The sequence below is a fragment of the Selaginella moellendorffii genome, unplaced genomic scaffold (genome assembly GCF_000143415.4).
Source record: "Selaginella moellendorffii unplaced genomic scaffold, v1.0 SELMOscaffold_1, whole genome shotgun sequence".
In the NCBI taxonomy this organism is placed as follows: Eukaryota; Viridiplantae; Streptophyta; class Lycopodiopsida; order Selaginellales; family Selaginellaceae; genus Selaginella; species Selaginella moellendorffii.
Window position 1 is genome coordinate 2,904,831 of NW_003314262.1, and position 16,538 is coordinate 2,921,368.

The following is a 16,538-nucleotide window of genomic DNA, read 5'->3' on the forward strand; positions in this document are numbered from 1 at the left end:
AAACATACTTGACATGGTGATAAGAAGTTTATGTTGTTGATTTGCATTTGCTAGTGTTAAAAACCCTTATGATATTGAGCTTGGTCCCTCCATATTACTAAATGATAATTTACTGTGTTTATCAAACACCCTCGCTATTATGCCATTTATGTTAGTCCTGTTCAATCCCAATTGTTATATATAGAAAGTGTCTAGATCTATTAGTTTTACATATCTATGGAATGTAGAGATTGTCTATAACACAATGGTGTTGGTCCCATGTCCAAATTCACAATTTAAAACCATTCGATATTTAATAAATTTCAAATTTGTTCTAGAGACTAACTTTTGGTATTAAAGGTGGCTAAGGGTGAAAGCCCAAAATATGCATTCCTCAAGGGGGAAGGGGGGGTGGGGTGATTTAATGTACAGTAAGGATAATGAGTATGTTAGACATGGCTAACCAATTTAAGCTATAGTCTAACTCTGTTTGCATGCTTATTTTTGTTCTATGTGTAGTTTGGGTCTAAGCCCAAGTTTCACACCATGCTAGTTGGTGGAGTATCTATGTCCTTGCGTTAGGTCACCAGTATATTGAAATAACACTAAACTATATTTAGCTCTATTTTGCATATTGGTCCTAGAATTGGGATATTAAATGCTCTAGGACTGTTTTAAGTTGCTCCATGTTTTTGTTTCTTTACTTCTTGGGCTGTATACTCATGAGTCACTCTATACTCCAATCTCTAGTTCCATACTTAGGAGTTTTGCTTCGTTCCTTCATTCAATTGCCCAAGGCGCTAAAACTTAGGTTTTGCTCCACTATCCTTGGACATATGGTATGTGGCACATGGCATATAACATATGGCATACAGAGGATTTAAGTTCTGCTTCATAGTTATCCTATGGTAAATCACCATAGGATAAAGGGTGAAAACTGCTACATTTGGTATTAAAGAATATGTTTCAATGAGTACTATCCAATAAAATTGGGCAACTAATTTTGTTGCATATGTAGAGATGAAGATGATGATTTGAGTGGGTACACATTTAGGTGCTAAGGTTTTGCATCCATTCCTTGGGTATGGATTTTGGTTACTTTTTATACTATATTATGTGAGTTCACTCTTAGGCTCATAAGATGGATTGAAATGTTCTATTTGCATGAGTTTGCATTTGGATTTATGAGCCACATTAGCAACTCAAGGTTACACTTTGAGTTGGTAGGATTAATGTTAGCTTATCGGGGGTTATAAACCATGTACTATAGGTAAAAAGCAAACCTCTCTTAGGTTAGTTATGAGTGGCAAATATGTTGGTCCATAGTTGTTTAGCATGGCACTAATGGATCCTTCCTATATATGATTAAAAGTGGATCAATCAAGATTGTAGATTAATCTATTGGTTCAAGTAATCATTGTTGTGCCTTTTCTTAGATTGAACTAAAAGTAGTGTGCACATAGTCTTGAGGTTTGGTCAAAGTTAAGACCAAAAAGAAAGTTATCGGGATGAAGGATTAAACACGTAAATCATCTTCACTTCTTTGAAAGATAATTTGGCAACAAGGTGTGAAATCATTACTCATGTTCAAATTATGCAATTAAGAGTCCTTACCTTGATGTATATTAGTTATGATGGTCTTATAAATGGTGAGTTATGGGATGGATAATAGTGAAGCACTATACCATTTTGTCTATGCTTGCTATTGAAGACTTAGGTTACAATGCTAAATTCTTTTTTAAGGAACCTTGCTATTGCTCCTTGAGTAGCTTGGTGTTGGATTAGTTTTTGAGTTTGGTAAAAAAGAGTGTGGCATGAGCTTATTTATGTTATAAACAAAATTGATGGTGTTTGATGTTGTAAATCTTGATTGGTGGGGTGTAACATTTATGTTGTAATTTGTCAAATAGAGTTGGCATTTGATATTCATGTAGACTTTTAAAGTAATAATGTACATTTGATTGTGGTATTGCTTGATTGATGATCAAGTTATTATGATATTTATATCATATCTATGTGATAATGAGTAATGTGTTTATGAAGTTGCTTGATTAAACAATGATCAACCCCAAAATATTTGATAGTGAAGCTAGTTTATTTGTACGTAGTAACATTATAGTAGCTTTGACTGGATTCTCAATAGTGATCCATTATGCTAAGCTTATGTCAATACTTTAGTTTTTAAAAGGTTGCCTATTGACGTGTTGGAAGGGTTATAGCATTCACTTGCTATGACTTGTTAGTTTATCTGTTAGCACTTGGAGTAAATTATTGAATGGAGAATGTGTGTAGTTGAGACATTGACATCACTAAAACTTGTGCTAGTGGAAATGGCATTATTGAGTGATGAAGAAATTTCCTTAGAGCTTGTTTTCCATTTTTTTTTTTTGTTAGTGTTTTGGCTTTACATTGGATTTCAAACGTGATTAAAGAAGAGTATTATGTAAGCTCCTGAGTTTAGACTTCCCGGGAGGTCACTCAGCCCAGTACTATTCAAACCCAAAGACACTTAACCCTAAATATCCCAAAATTCTTAACCGATTGAAAAAGGGGGTGCACTTTTGTCCATGGGCCCTTTCCCTCTATATTTGAACGGAAGCTGAGAGCTGCAGCTCTCTCGAGAGCCCCGCTCTCTTAACACCCTACCCCTCGGGTTGAGCCCAGCAGGAGCAAACTGGACCAGCCAGATGTCAATCAACATATGGTGTGATTCCCTTAGCCAACTAATAGAGTCGGACCTGAGACCACTCTAATACTAAATGTAAGTTCCTGAGTTTGGACTTCCCGGGAGGTCACCCAGCCCAGTACTATTCAAACCCAAGGACGCTTAACCCCAAATATCCCAAGACCCTTAACCGATTGGAAAAGGGGGTGCACTTTTGTTCATAGACCCTTTCCCTCTATATTTGAACCCCATGGATCATCTCTCGAGTTATTTCCTTTGGTTGCTTATATATTAGTGCAATATGAATATCTATGGTCTTTGTGATTAGGTCTTGGGTATGCATTTGCATTTTGTGGATATTAAATGTCAGATATATAGGCAAGATATTCAATACTTAGACATATTGTTGGGTCATGAGAATTTGTGTTGAGATGAACTTTTGTAAAGTTGTAAGTAAGGAAGAGTTTTAGATTGAGAGTCATTCTTTCTTTAGAATGGAAATTTTTTTACAAATTTTTCTTAGGCTTTAACAATGTCTGATTTGTTAATCATTTTGCTTGAAAACCATTTCATTTTCATAAGCTAATACAAACTAGTGAAGGGGTTAGAATTGAGTTTAGTTAGTTTAAATCATAATGAGTAGTTTGTATGATGTGACCCGAAAGGGAGGCTGACTTTTAGGGCTAAGGTAATTAAGTTGGATAGAGTTTGAAGTTAATGTAAAAAAGTGGCTATTACACTTTTTTAGAAATATGACCCTTGTGCCTTTCTTTTATAATGTTATGTTTAGTGGTAGGTTACACTTTATATTTCTTTAACACTTTATAAGAGTAATGAGCTCTCACAAATTTTAACTTGGTCTTGATGGCCCTGCACCTTGGCTGAGGATAGGAATGTTTTACTTAGTTGTTTGAGGTTGAGATGTTAATATCCATACTATAGCTTTGTCTATTAAGAGGTTATATACCATATGAGTCTATCTTATGGTCTTCACTTTAGTTTAGACTAAGTGTTGATTATGTATAGCTAGCCTCTTCAAAGTTTATTTAGAGCTGTAGCTAAATGTGTTGGTGAGTTTATTATAGTTCGATTGGATTCAAATGGTTATTTAATCTATGCTTGTCCGTGTTCTTATATCTAGTACCTTGAGTGTACCTTTCTATTGGACAAGTGTATGACTTGATAGCATGAATTTAGTGTTTGGGTCTTGTGAAAGGCAAGTTAAAGAGTGATTATTGGTTTCTTTGCAACTGTTTGTATATTTCATCAAGAATTATTGACACTTGTTTAACTCGATGATGATTTAACAGTGATAAACTTACTTTACCAAATGGTGTTGTGGAGGATCATGTCATTAAACTTATATAACTTTTCCATGTTGGCATGTTGATTCTACCTCTATCGATATTATTTGGTTGTATTTGTTGGATTATATTGAGTCTTGGATGTGGTGAATCACTCTTTAATGATATGTTATTTGTAATTGAGTTTTACTAAAGGTTTAATCTCAGATACTGAGTAAAGTATCTTTGACTTTGGTTAACTAAGTTACTAAAAAGCTTTGAGTGGTAAATTCACTTTTGTTTTTTATTAGCTTTGTTATGGTGTTCGAAATAAAATGATGCCTTGTCATTGATATTGTTGATATTGAGATTAGAGTGAAATGAGATATCTCTCAATAGAATTGATATTGAGCTTCATTAGTCTCAATGTGGATAGTGTTAATAATTTGGTTGTAGCTTTGTACATTTGTGTATTTGCTAGTTAGCAACTATATTGATATTCAAATAAATTGAGTGGCAAGTTTGAGTTAGTTATGCTGTAGACAAGATTATTTAGTAGGGGTTGGGCTATACTGCTGAATTTTTCCTTAAAAAGTGATTTAATCATGAACTATACTAGCTTTACGAGAAGAAAAGTTAGTGATTGATATTAAAGATATTGGTTCTTTGTTAGATTTAACTCACTTTATAACAAGTGCAAAAAAATCGTTGAGTATAAGATTTGTTGTGTTTGGCTTTTAGATTGATGTAAAAATGCTTTTTATTAGCTTTAGTATTATAAAGTTTAGTTTATGGATGTGTTGAGGAGAATATTGTGGGTTGTACCATGATTTATTTTTCAGTATTGAAATTAATTTATGCAAAATTTATGATCATTATTAAGCAAAACTTGGGTATAAATGTTTTTGAGTTTTTGGTTTTTTGAGTTTTATACTCATTGGTCTATTTGTTAGGAGTTGTTGGGGAGCTATTTAGTTTCGATATTGAAGTTAGTATTTGCATATGGCAATCATTGGTGATGATTAATTATCATCTAGAATAGTTAATTATCCTTTTAAAAGGTTTTATTTGATTATTGTTAATCTAAAATGATTTGCCATTCTTAAGGATAATGAAGTCTTTTTTCGATGACGATTATACATATCTTTATTGATGGAATGATTGATAACCTTTCATAATAGTTAGCTATTCTTTTTGATGGCTTATGACTTTTCACATTACCATATGTTTTTTGTGGTTTGTTTTAGATTGGTCTCTTGGGTTTGAGACATTGATAGGATGTTTGTCACGAATGTGACTTCGGATATTGAAAGCTATTTGTTGGCTAGTCCTTTTGGACATTTTTTCCTTATTGTCATGACAATAAGAGGTTGGTATTGCTAGATTTATTATCAGTTCCCACTTGAGCTAAATGAGAAACTGGTCAATGGGGGGGGGAGGTGAGGTGAAGCTCGTGTCCCTATCTGTCGTGGTTGATATGGTCGAAGTCCTTAGTGGGGAGTTTGTGGGACTCAAGGATGTACATGTTTTATCACTCGTAAACAAGTGGTGCAAGAGCCATAGTGGTGGTTTCCATATCCATTCGTCTTTGCTAGCCTCACTTCTGTATCTAAAGAATGACTAGAGAGTGTATTCCTGAGTGATTTTTCCTTTATTCCCTCTTTTTGTCAGCATGTCCACTCTAGTGTGATGATCAGTCATGACTAGACCTTTGAGATTGTTGCCCAAGCCAAGGGGTTCTTGTCATTGAACGTCCTAGTATAATGGGCCTTCTAGATCTTTGTTAAAGTACATCCTTTGAGAACATCAAAGAGTTCTTGATAGAGATGTGTGAAGTGAGTGTATGTTTGATTGAGTTTGTCAAAGTGGGGGTGTTCGTTGTGCTTCCATTTCCAGATATCCAAGCGTTTGGTCTTCCCTTGAAGGAAGCTACCCCAGAGTGTGGATTCGTAAATGATAACTGTGCTTCCTTATGAAGGATTCCCATGGCTCCCTCCCAAACTTCCTATACTGCCGAGCATTCCCATAATATATGTCGTTATGTCTCTTTTGCTCCACAAACATTGCACCCTGTGTTCAGGAGGTTTATTGCCACGAGTGAGGGGAGTCATTCTTGTTGGGCTAGCCATATGAAGTAGCAATTTTTGGTAGATCAGTGGCCTTTTCAGATCTTGTTCACACATTGCGAGTGCTTCAGGGGGAGGATTTGTTAAGCTCTTGCTTTTTGGATAAAAGTGGAATGAGTTGAGGGGCGAATCATTCGTTGGCCGAGCTTAGTCTTATATTGAAAGAACCCCTTGCATGTGTCCTTCCATTCCCACTCCACCAGGTCCCACTGTAATTCATCTAGCGTTTAGTGGCAGAACCAATAGAGTCTAGCATACTGTCACTCCGAAATTGCTGGGTTTATGCATGCAATCTTCTTCTCCATCTGGATGATGCAGACAAGCTGGGTAACAATCATATTTGGGAGATCTCTGAGATGGACCCGAGATGGACAAGATGGAGTCCGAGATGGACCCGAGATGGAGTTTGAGATGGAGTCCGAGATGAACCCAAGATGAAGTTCGAGATGGAGTCCGAGACTGAGACTGAGACCAAGTCTGAGCCCGAAATTGGGACTGGGACCGAGTCCGAGTCCGAGTCCAAGTTCGAGTCTGAATACTAATACAGGTTGTTGGGTGAAAGCCCAAAGCGATCGTCCCCTGGGGGGGGGGGGGGGGTTGCAGGGGGTTCCAAAAGTATAGTAGGGAGAGTGTGGGGGTTAGAGCCCAATGGAGCCAGTTTGGCCCAGGAAGGCCATACCCAGCTGTTGGGTGATGGGATGACCACTGGAAAGTCCAAAATTAGAATGAATACGGACAGACAAGCGGGGTAGCTTGGTGAAGTGTTCAAGAGCCAGCTCTAGTTCCCCCGGGAAATCGAATGGTCGATGCTCCTAGTCCAAGTGTGGGTGGCACTACCTACTTGGATACCTAGTGTGGCTCAACGGAACCTTGCTCTAAGCCCATGGCTAGAGCACCTAAGGGCAGAAGGCAGGGAGAGTACCCACAAGGCTTGCGTAGGGCCACAGTGTTCCGAAATGTTGTCCCAAAGTCCCAGACTGCGGAAAGGAAAAGGAGCAGTCCTTTGGTGTGGTGACCAAGGATACAGTCACGTGGTGAGGAAGTCCCAGTGGATAGTGGGACTTAGTGGTTGGGCCTGTGGGCCTTGATCCAGTGGTAGTGTTGGCGAACACGACCAGAAATGGAAAGGACTTAGTGGGGACCGAAGGAAGGATATTGAGGAAGGTTGTTCCCCTTGTCGGTGGTCATCCTAAGGGTGCTAAGGAGTGGATCTGGGATGACCACTCATGGATGGATGGCCCAATATTTGAGAGATGAGATGGCAATGTAAGTGGTGTTGGATCACCATGTGACCAAAGTGAATGGGCATGGCCTTAGCGTAACAGGCCGATATGTCAGAGATACCTTTGGGGTGTCAGTCATGAGATTGGACACGTGGTGCACTGGGACCAAGTGCAACAGTTGAGTGGCATGGATGCCATTCACGGGGCTAGTAAGCCCCAAGTCCATATTAGGATTTATGGAGGTTGTGAGTGAGACTCCTCCAAGTGGTCGGAGGTGTGGTTAAGTGACTAAAGTAAAATGGAAAATTTAGTCGCTTACACAACTAAAGTGAATGTGAAGCAAGAATCAATTGTTATCCTCTCATCCTCTTATAGTTCAAGTGGAGAAGTCATGCTAGTATCAACATTGAATTCACTAGCTCCAGCTTTAGTAATATTCAAAGTTGTTAGCAATGCTTTCCAGTTTTCAAACCTCTCAATCGACGTGCACTTGTTTTTGTATAGTCTCGTAAGCAAGCTTCCATCCTCTTACAACAGCAACATTTTCTTCGAGCTACCACCTCTTATTAATAGCATAGGTTCCAAATGGAAGGGGATGGAAAACAAGCAGGATGTCCATAATTGGTGCAAGATCAAGACTATACACTTCCAACATTTTGAAAGCACAGTGTTTATAGTTCATTGTGGTGGGTATTTAGATTGTGTGGATGAAGCATGCAATCGAGACCACTGTAGAAATTCTATTTTTCTTGAAGGGTTTGCAATCAATCCTCCAGTTTGTGACACTATTGTTATTGGATTCAAGTGTCGATTCTACAAAAATGCTCCTCTATGTCATACTATCTACAAAGCCAAAATGTACTACTTTCTTCCACATGATAGAAGAGCTATAGTGCATGTTAGCACACACATACATCTAATGTAAGAAGGGATGCAAAAGAGTTCTCTTAATTGTTTCAAAAATGTTGTGCAAGAAGAGATTATGAGAAACTCATTTGCAACTCCAAAACATATTCAAAAGATTATCCTCAAGGATTTTATCGCAAACACCTTACTCAATGCAGGTTGCCAAAAGATAACTAAACAAGGCTAGCTTGTGGGACTTATTACAAGGAGTACAACTTGCTACTAGCCTAAGGAGGTACATTTGTTATATATCATACATTATAATAATATCTTTTTTTTACATTATATTATTTAGGATAAAATCTTGAATATGTGAATCTCAAGAGGGGAAGTTGCTATAAAAAATTGACTCCATCCTTGAATTGAAACAAACCTATCCATATGAGTTCATCCATGTGTGAGACACAAAATCCCTAGGCCCCAAAGTGGAGCTGGAAGGGCGCCACGTGGTAGTGGCCGAAGCGAGAGCCAAACGAGCGTAAGACGTTTGGACCAAAAGCTCCGACTTGAAAAGTCAAGAGCGGGAGTGGAACTCCCAACAAAGTGCTCGAGGAACAAGTATGAAGCGAGCAATAAGCGAGGCTCCAAAAAGGGACCCAAAAAGGACCAACACATGACATGTGGAAGTGTCCGAGATGGAGTCCGAGGTGGACCCTAGTTGGAGTCCGATATGGAGTCCGAAGTGGAGTCCGAGATGGAGTCCGATATGGAGTCCGAGATGGACCCGAAGTGGAGTCCGAGATGGAGTCCGATATGGAGTCCGAGATGGACCCGAGATGGAGTCCGAGATGGACCCGAAGTGGAGTCCGAGGTGGACCGAGACAGAGTCCGAGATGGACCCGAGATGGAGTCCGAGATGGACCCGAGATGGAGTCCGAGATGGAGTCCGAGGTGGACCGAGACGGAGTCCGAGATGGACCCGAGATGGAGTCCCAGATGGACCGAGACGGAGTCCGAGATGGAGTCCGAGGTGGACCGAGACGGAGTCCGAGATGGACCCGAGATGGAGTCCGAGATGGACCGAGACGGAGTCCAAGATGGAGTCCGAGATGGACCGAGACGGAGTCCGAGATGGAGTCCGAGATGGAGTCCGAGAAGGACCCGAGATGGAGTCCGAGGTCGAGACTGAGACCGGGACCGAGACCGAGACTGAGACCGAGACCGGGATCGAGACCAAGACCGGGACCGGGACCGAGACCGAGACCGAGGCCAAGGCTGAGACCGAGTCCGAGTCCGAGTCCGAGTCCGAGTCCGAGTCCGAGTCCGAGTCCGAGTCCGAGTCCGAGTCCAAGTCCGAGTTCGAGTCTGAGAGGGTGAAAGCTCAAAGCATTCGTCTCCCAGACCCTGGGGGGTTTGGTGAGCTCCAAAAGTATAGTGAGGGGGAGGACTGCAGTGGAGCCAGTTTGGCTAGGAAAGGCCAGTTTGTCCCAGGAAGGGCCAGACCCAGTGTTGGGTGATGAACTGACCACTGGGAAGTCCAAGACTAGAGTGAATACGGACCGACAAGCGGGGTAGCTTGGTGAAGTGTTCAAGAGCCGGCTCTAGTTCCCCCGGGAGATCGACTGGCCGATGCTCCCAGTCCAAGTGTGGGTGGCACTACCTACTTGGATACCAGGTGTGGCTCAACGGAACCTCGCTCTAAGCCCATGGCTAGAGCACATAAAGGCGAAAGGCGGGGAGAGTACCCAGGTGGCTCGCGTAAGGCCACGGTGTTCCGAAATGTTGCCCCAAAGGCCCAGACTATGGAAAGGAAGAGGAGCAGTCCTCTGGGGTAGTGACCAAGGACACAGTCGTGTGGTGAGGAAGTCCCAGAGGACCGTGGGACTTGGTGGTCGGGCCTGTGGGTCTCGATCCAGTGGCAGTGTTGGCAAACACGGCCAGGGGCAGAAAGGGACTTAGTGGGGACTGACAGAGGGATATTGGGGAAGGCTATTCCCCTTGTCGGTGGGCATCCTAAGGGTGCTAAGGAGTGGATCTCAGATGACCACTCACAGATGGTTTGCCTAGTCTTGGAGAGCCAAGACTGTGATGCAAGTGGTAATGGACTACCAGTGTGGCAAAGGTGATTGGGCATGGCCTTAGCGTAACGGGCTGGCATGTCGGTGGTACCTTTGAGTGTCGGTCATGGGATCGGACACGTGGAGCACTTGGACCAAGTGCAAATGTTGAGTGGCATGGATGCCATTCTCGGGGCTAGCAAGTCCCAAGTCCTGGATTGGACTTATGGAGGTGGTGAATGAGACTCCTCGAAGTGGTCGGAGGTGTGGTTAAGTGACTAAAGTAGAATGGAAAATTTAGTCGCTTACACCATGGAAGTTTGTTTCCAAACCAAGTTGTGAATGAGCAAGAGTGCCCCTTCATCTTCAAAATATTTACCATAGCCCCTACCTCTGATGTAGATCTAGTGTAAATCCCAAATAGACATGTTTGGGTCTAGTGACCTTACAAATACATGGGTACATTTTGACCATATGGAGCATGTATCAGGTTAGACCATCATGGGAGCTCATGTGTATGATCCAAGGTAATTTTTATTCTTATTCTATTGAAATTGTTGTAATATTTGTGTTTTCATAGGTTACGTTATAACTAGATAATTGCGACAGTAGAGTTTAAAGTACAAGACCAAATAGCCCAAAAAATATTTTAGAAGTCCCTCTCCGATATTGTCCTAAAGCAGACTGGTGAGCTTGCAAACTTTTACAGTTTCATGGCAATTAGGGCTAGTGCAAATTAGAATGGTGTTTGAGCAGTTTTTGGGAATGGTTAGCCATTAGAAGGTCATAAGAGGACTTGTGAGTTCCATTGAGCTCAAAGCTTAAACCAACACTACCACCTTATCAAGCTAAAGTTTCAATAAATGTTTAAGGATTTGTGCAAACAATGGCAAGTTGCACCTTCTGAAGAGGAGCATTAGGCAAAAGTAAATGAGATTTGTGTGGTGGGGTGAAGATGGTTATACGGATGTAAGTTGTTTACCACAACTTGAGTCATGGTTAAGGTGGTGGGAAGTTAGGATATTCCAGTGGGGTCATCACTTTTTTTAGGTTGGTTTCTATTTTTTCTTCTCATTTTATTACCTTTTAATATTGCCTTTTCCATTATAATCAACCATTTAAAGACCTTATATATACCCCAATTGTGAATCTATCCAAAAGTAAGCACCAAAGTTCGTGTTCCTCTAGGGTAGGGAAAGGGAAAATGAGTCTATACGAAGCTTATCTATTAGATTTGATACCACTATAGAGCAATCTTCAAAAGCGTTGGCATTCAAGGAAGGAAGATATGTGGGAACAAGGCCTTCTGTTGAGATGTTACATGATAGGATGAAGAGAAAATTAACCCCACCCACCCAAACAATAGCAACTGCAATTGTGTAAATGGTTCGTGGCACATCTATAAAGTACACTCCCTGGGCTTTTATTGGTGATATGAAGACTGTCCGCTCAAAGCGTCATTTCTCCTTTACTAATGAAGGTGTTCGCATGGATCTTAGAGTAAAAAAACTCTCACAGGCTTGATGTTGAATACCATTCTACTCCAAGACACCACTCTCGATGAACCGGTAAACCGAGCCACCTCAAGTGGCTGATAAAGAGAGCGTATCACAATAGGTTGAAATTGCTTACCGTAACGTGGAGCTGAAGCAATGGGCAATCTGATACATGCTAGCAAAATTGAATGTAAGGTGTGTGGGGATGCTTTCGAGAGGCAAGTGTTGGGCCTGGATTCGTGGTGATAAATCTACTTTTGTTTCAGCCCCATGTTTCTATGGGGAACGAAAGAAAGTAAGATTTTCAAGATGGTGTTGGCTATATTGTTGCAACATTGATGCCAACCATACAAAGTGGCTTGAAGACACTGTAATGACTAAACCTGATGCAATACTTAAAGAATGGCTAGTTGCTAATAGAGTTGCACTCAACTTAGATGAGATTAAAAACCTTGAGAAATCTGGTTTCAATCTTAAGAGGAGAGTTGAAGATATGAGTGATAGAACTAAGATTATTCCTACAAAGATGCATATGAGGCTAGCAAGAAAAGGTAAAGTAGTTAAATTATTGGTACCGTCTCCAAGTAGAAGTAGGGTAAAATAAATTTGGCTCAAACACTTGAGTGTGGGATTCTCTTCACGAAGTACATCATTGTGCTTGCAAAGGAGTATATAGTCAAAATAAAAAGTAAAGAGTACACAATTGCTATTCAAGGCTTCCCTTCTTGCACATGTCTAGACTTTACGAAATGTGAAGAACATGGGAAGGCATATATTCCTTACAAACATATGTACTACATCGTCATCAACATCTTGCACTAGGATCCTAAAGTGGATATTCATATATACTAAGTAAGCTTTACTATTGCTAAGTTGCAAAAAACTTTTGGAGATAACTAGATTTTTCTAACACTATCAATGTTTATTCTCTATCAATAATATAAACTTATTATACTTTATATAATTGATAAAAAACATTTTTTTCATTTCACTTTTCATTTTATAAACTTGCAAGTGTTCTTTTTACAATACTACCCATAATACTCGTGTGTCTTCATTTCTATCTTTACCATCTCAAAAAAGATTTTATGATAGTCTTTCAGGTGTGTGATGTTGCAATGTGTCACGAGAGCATATATACTATCATACTGATCATCACTATTGTTTCCACCAGACACTAAAAAACAAAGAGGGCATTTCTTGAAAGTCATAAAATTGCAGTTTTCTAAAACAAGTAAGAGAACATTCTTTTTCACCCAATTTATTGTGCCCTCTGTTATTGCATTTATCTCCAATTCATGATCACTATCCTCACTATCTTCTCTTCATTTTCTTGTATCTTCATTTTCTTGTATGGTTTGGTTATGCTATGTAATGGGATAGTTATTGCATCTCCTAGCCCTTGAACCCTAGGAAGAAAGATTATAAGAGTTAAAATTACTAACACTAAAATTTACAGACATTTGTGTGTATTTCCCTCTTTTTAAATGAGAGTATGAATGAAAATCTATAAATTCTAGATAATATGCTATGACAAACCCCTCAAAAATGTATTCTAGAAAAGAACCAAGTCTTTCTTTTATATGTAATAAGCTTACATCAACGGTTTTGTAGCACTATCTCTCTCCCCTTAAGCTAACTAAAAAAGGGGTAATTGCTTGATGAGAGAACCCTTAGTGGCTATTTTATCCCCATTTATCCCCCAAGGTTCCAAGGATCCACGGTGACAGTATATCCAAATCTTATTCTATAATCATATGCATTACACTCAACCCCCCCTTCAGAGATGTCAATGCCCTCATTGACTATTGACTAACAACCCCTACTGAGCCAAGAGGAACCAGCACCTCCATTTCTGCACTGAATCTACTAATCCTTCCATTATGTAGACTAGCTATTCCATGTGAGGCAACTAGTCATCCCCCCATACCACAATCTCTACCAATCCTTCCATTGTGTAGACTAGCTATTCTATGTGAGGCAATCTCTACCAATCCTTCCATTGTGTAGACTAGCTATTCTATGTGAGGCAAGTAGTCATCCACCCATACCACAGTCTCACGGTGGATACCCTCGTCCGTGGATACTCCACACAAGAGGAAGGACATACGCATGGATGCCCAATACGTATGATTTCAAATTTAGAGGTAGGAATATACCTTACTCAAGGGTATATTATATTTTTAAGTAGCCACTAATCAATGGGAATCGAACTCATGCCATTTGCTCTGATACCAACTATAGCACACCCTATCTCTCTCCCCTTAAGCCAACTAGTAAAGGGGCAATTGCTTGATGAAAGAGCCCTTAGTGGCTATTTTATCCCCATTTATCCCTTAAGGTTCCAAGGATCCACGGTGACAGTATTCATCCTATGATCACATGCGCTACAGGTTTTTTTTCTTTCCTTTCAAACGGTTATATGGCTTTACATAGAATTTTATTTCAAATTTAATACTTTTTTAATTCTGAAAAACCTGACATTTACTAGTAAATAAGCATAGAGTACAAATTTAAGGAAGTGACAAGAATACTTTTTCTACAAACATTTTATTTTATGTTCTAACAAACATCCCTATTATGGCATGTAGTAAATATTTGAATTGTTAGAACAAAAAGTGTCCTTTAGAACATTTTTATCTATATAATATGTAGAGAGTTATGAAATTATTAAGTTTGCCATAACCCTAATATTTTAAAGTTTTTAATATTTGTATTAAACTACAATTGAAACTTGAGCTCAACTCACAAGCTCAACTCTTCAACTCGTGAGCTCAAGTATGGTCCACGCTCCTTTATGAGAGTAGTGAGCTCTCACTAATCTTGATTTAATCTTAATAGCCTTGCACCTTGGCTGAGGATAATGATGTTCAATTTAGTTGTTTAATGTTGAGATATTAGTACCCATATTATACCTTGTCTATGAGAAGGTCCAATATGAGTCTATCTTATGATCTTCACTTTAGTTTCAGCTAAGTGTTGATTATGCAAAGCTAGCCTTTTCAATGCATGCTTAGGGCTATTGGCTAAACATGTTAGTGGGCTTATTGCGATTTAATTGGATTCGAGTGATCATTTAGTTCATACTTGTCCATAAACCTTTATTTCAGATTTAAGGTATTATATTCATGTTGGAAAAGTATATGACTTGATGATGTGAGTTTAGTGTTTGGGTTTTGTGAAGGCAAGTTAAAGAGTGATTGTTGGTTGCTTTGCAACTAGTGATTATTTATAAATTTTGTCAATGCCTATTGACACTTGCTTTGCTTGATGAAGATTTATCAATGATAGGCTTACTTTATCGGATAGTGTTGTAAAGGATTATGTCATTGAACTTATATAAGTTTTCCATGTTAGTATATCAACTCTACCTCTGTTGATATCATTTGGTTGCATTTAGTCCGTAGTGTTGGATTACATTGAGTCTTGGACATGGTGATTCACTCCTTAGTAATGTGGTATCTGTAACTGAGTAATGTTGAAAGATTGGTCTTAAATATTGACTAAGGTATCTTCAACTTTGGTTAGTTTGGTTGTTAAAGAGCTTTGAGTGGTAATTCACTCTTGCTTTTTTCTAATTTTGTTCTAGTGTTGATAGCATTGAAGTGATGCCTTGTCGTTGATATTGTTCATGTTGAGATTTGAGTGAAATAAAATGTCTCTCCGTAGAATTAATATTGAGTTTCATTAGTTTCGATGCAGATAGTTTTAAGGATTTGGCTATAACTTTGTGTAATTAGCATTTGTGTAGTTGCTAGTTAGCAACTATTTTGGCATTCAAATGAGCTGAGTAGCAAATTGAGTTAGTTGTGTTTTAGATAAGATTATTTAGTAAAGGTTGAACTTTGGTTTTTCCTTGAAAAATGATTCAATTGTGGACTATGCTAACTTTATGAGAGGAAGAGTTAATGATCGATATTGAAAATGTTGGTTCTTTGTTGGATTTGAATTAAGATATATCAATTATTGATGATTTTTCTTGTGCTTGTTATAAAGTGAGTTACATCTTGCTATAAAGATGGATTCATAGAGGATTGTTTGGTAATTACTTGTTAAGCATAGCTTCAATATGCTTAGATTTTGGATTGATGCAAATATGCTTTTCATTAGCTTTTGCATGTTTTACTTCTAGCTATACTGAGGAGAATATTGTGGGTTGTACCATGATTTCTTCTTTGGCCTTGACATTAATTTATACGAAATTTATGATCATTGTTAGACAAGATTTGGTTATAGATTTCTTTACGCTTTTGGGTCCTTGAGTTTTATAGTCATTATTCTGTTTGCTAAAAGTTGTTAGGGAAGGCATTTTTGGCTCATTAACTTCAATATTGAAGTTCGTTTCTACTAGCAATCATTGGTGATGATTGACTATCATCTAGGATAGTTAATTATCCTTGTCAAAGGTTTTGCTAAATTATTATTGGTATTGAATGATTTATTATTCATCTAGATAGTGGATTTTTTCTTCGATAATGATTATGCATCTCTTTATTGATAGGATGATTGATGATCTTTTATGATAGTTAGTTGTTCTCTTTGATAACTTTTGGCTTTTCGCAATACTACATATTCTTTGTGGTTTGCTCTGGATTGATCTCTTGGGTTTAAGACATCAATAGAATGTTGCCGACACTTACTTGAGCAACTTAAGTTTTTTTGTATTGTTGACTACAATTTATTTAGATTGTTTAACGTGATAGTTGACATGAATGAGTGTTTATTTGTCTTGTTGCATTCATTCTGTTTTGTTGATTGTTGCTTGAGTTAGTTCTGATAAATTATGATGTTATTTCATACATTTGCGAATATTTTTTTTATTTGTTATGATACTTTATGTTCTTTTAATCATCTTTTATAAGT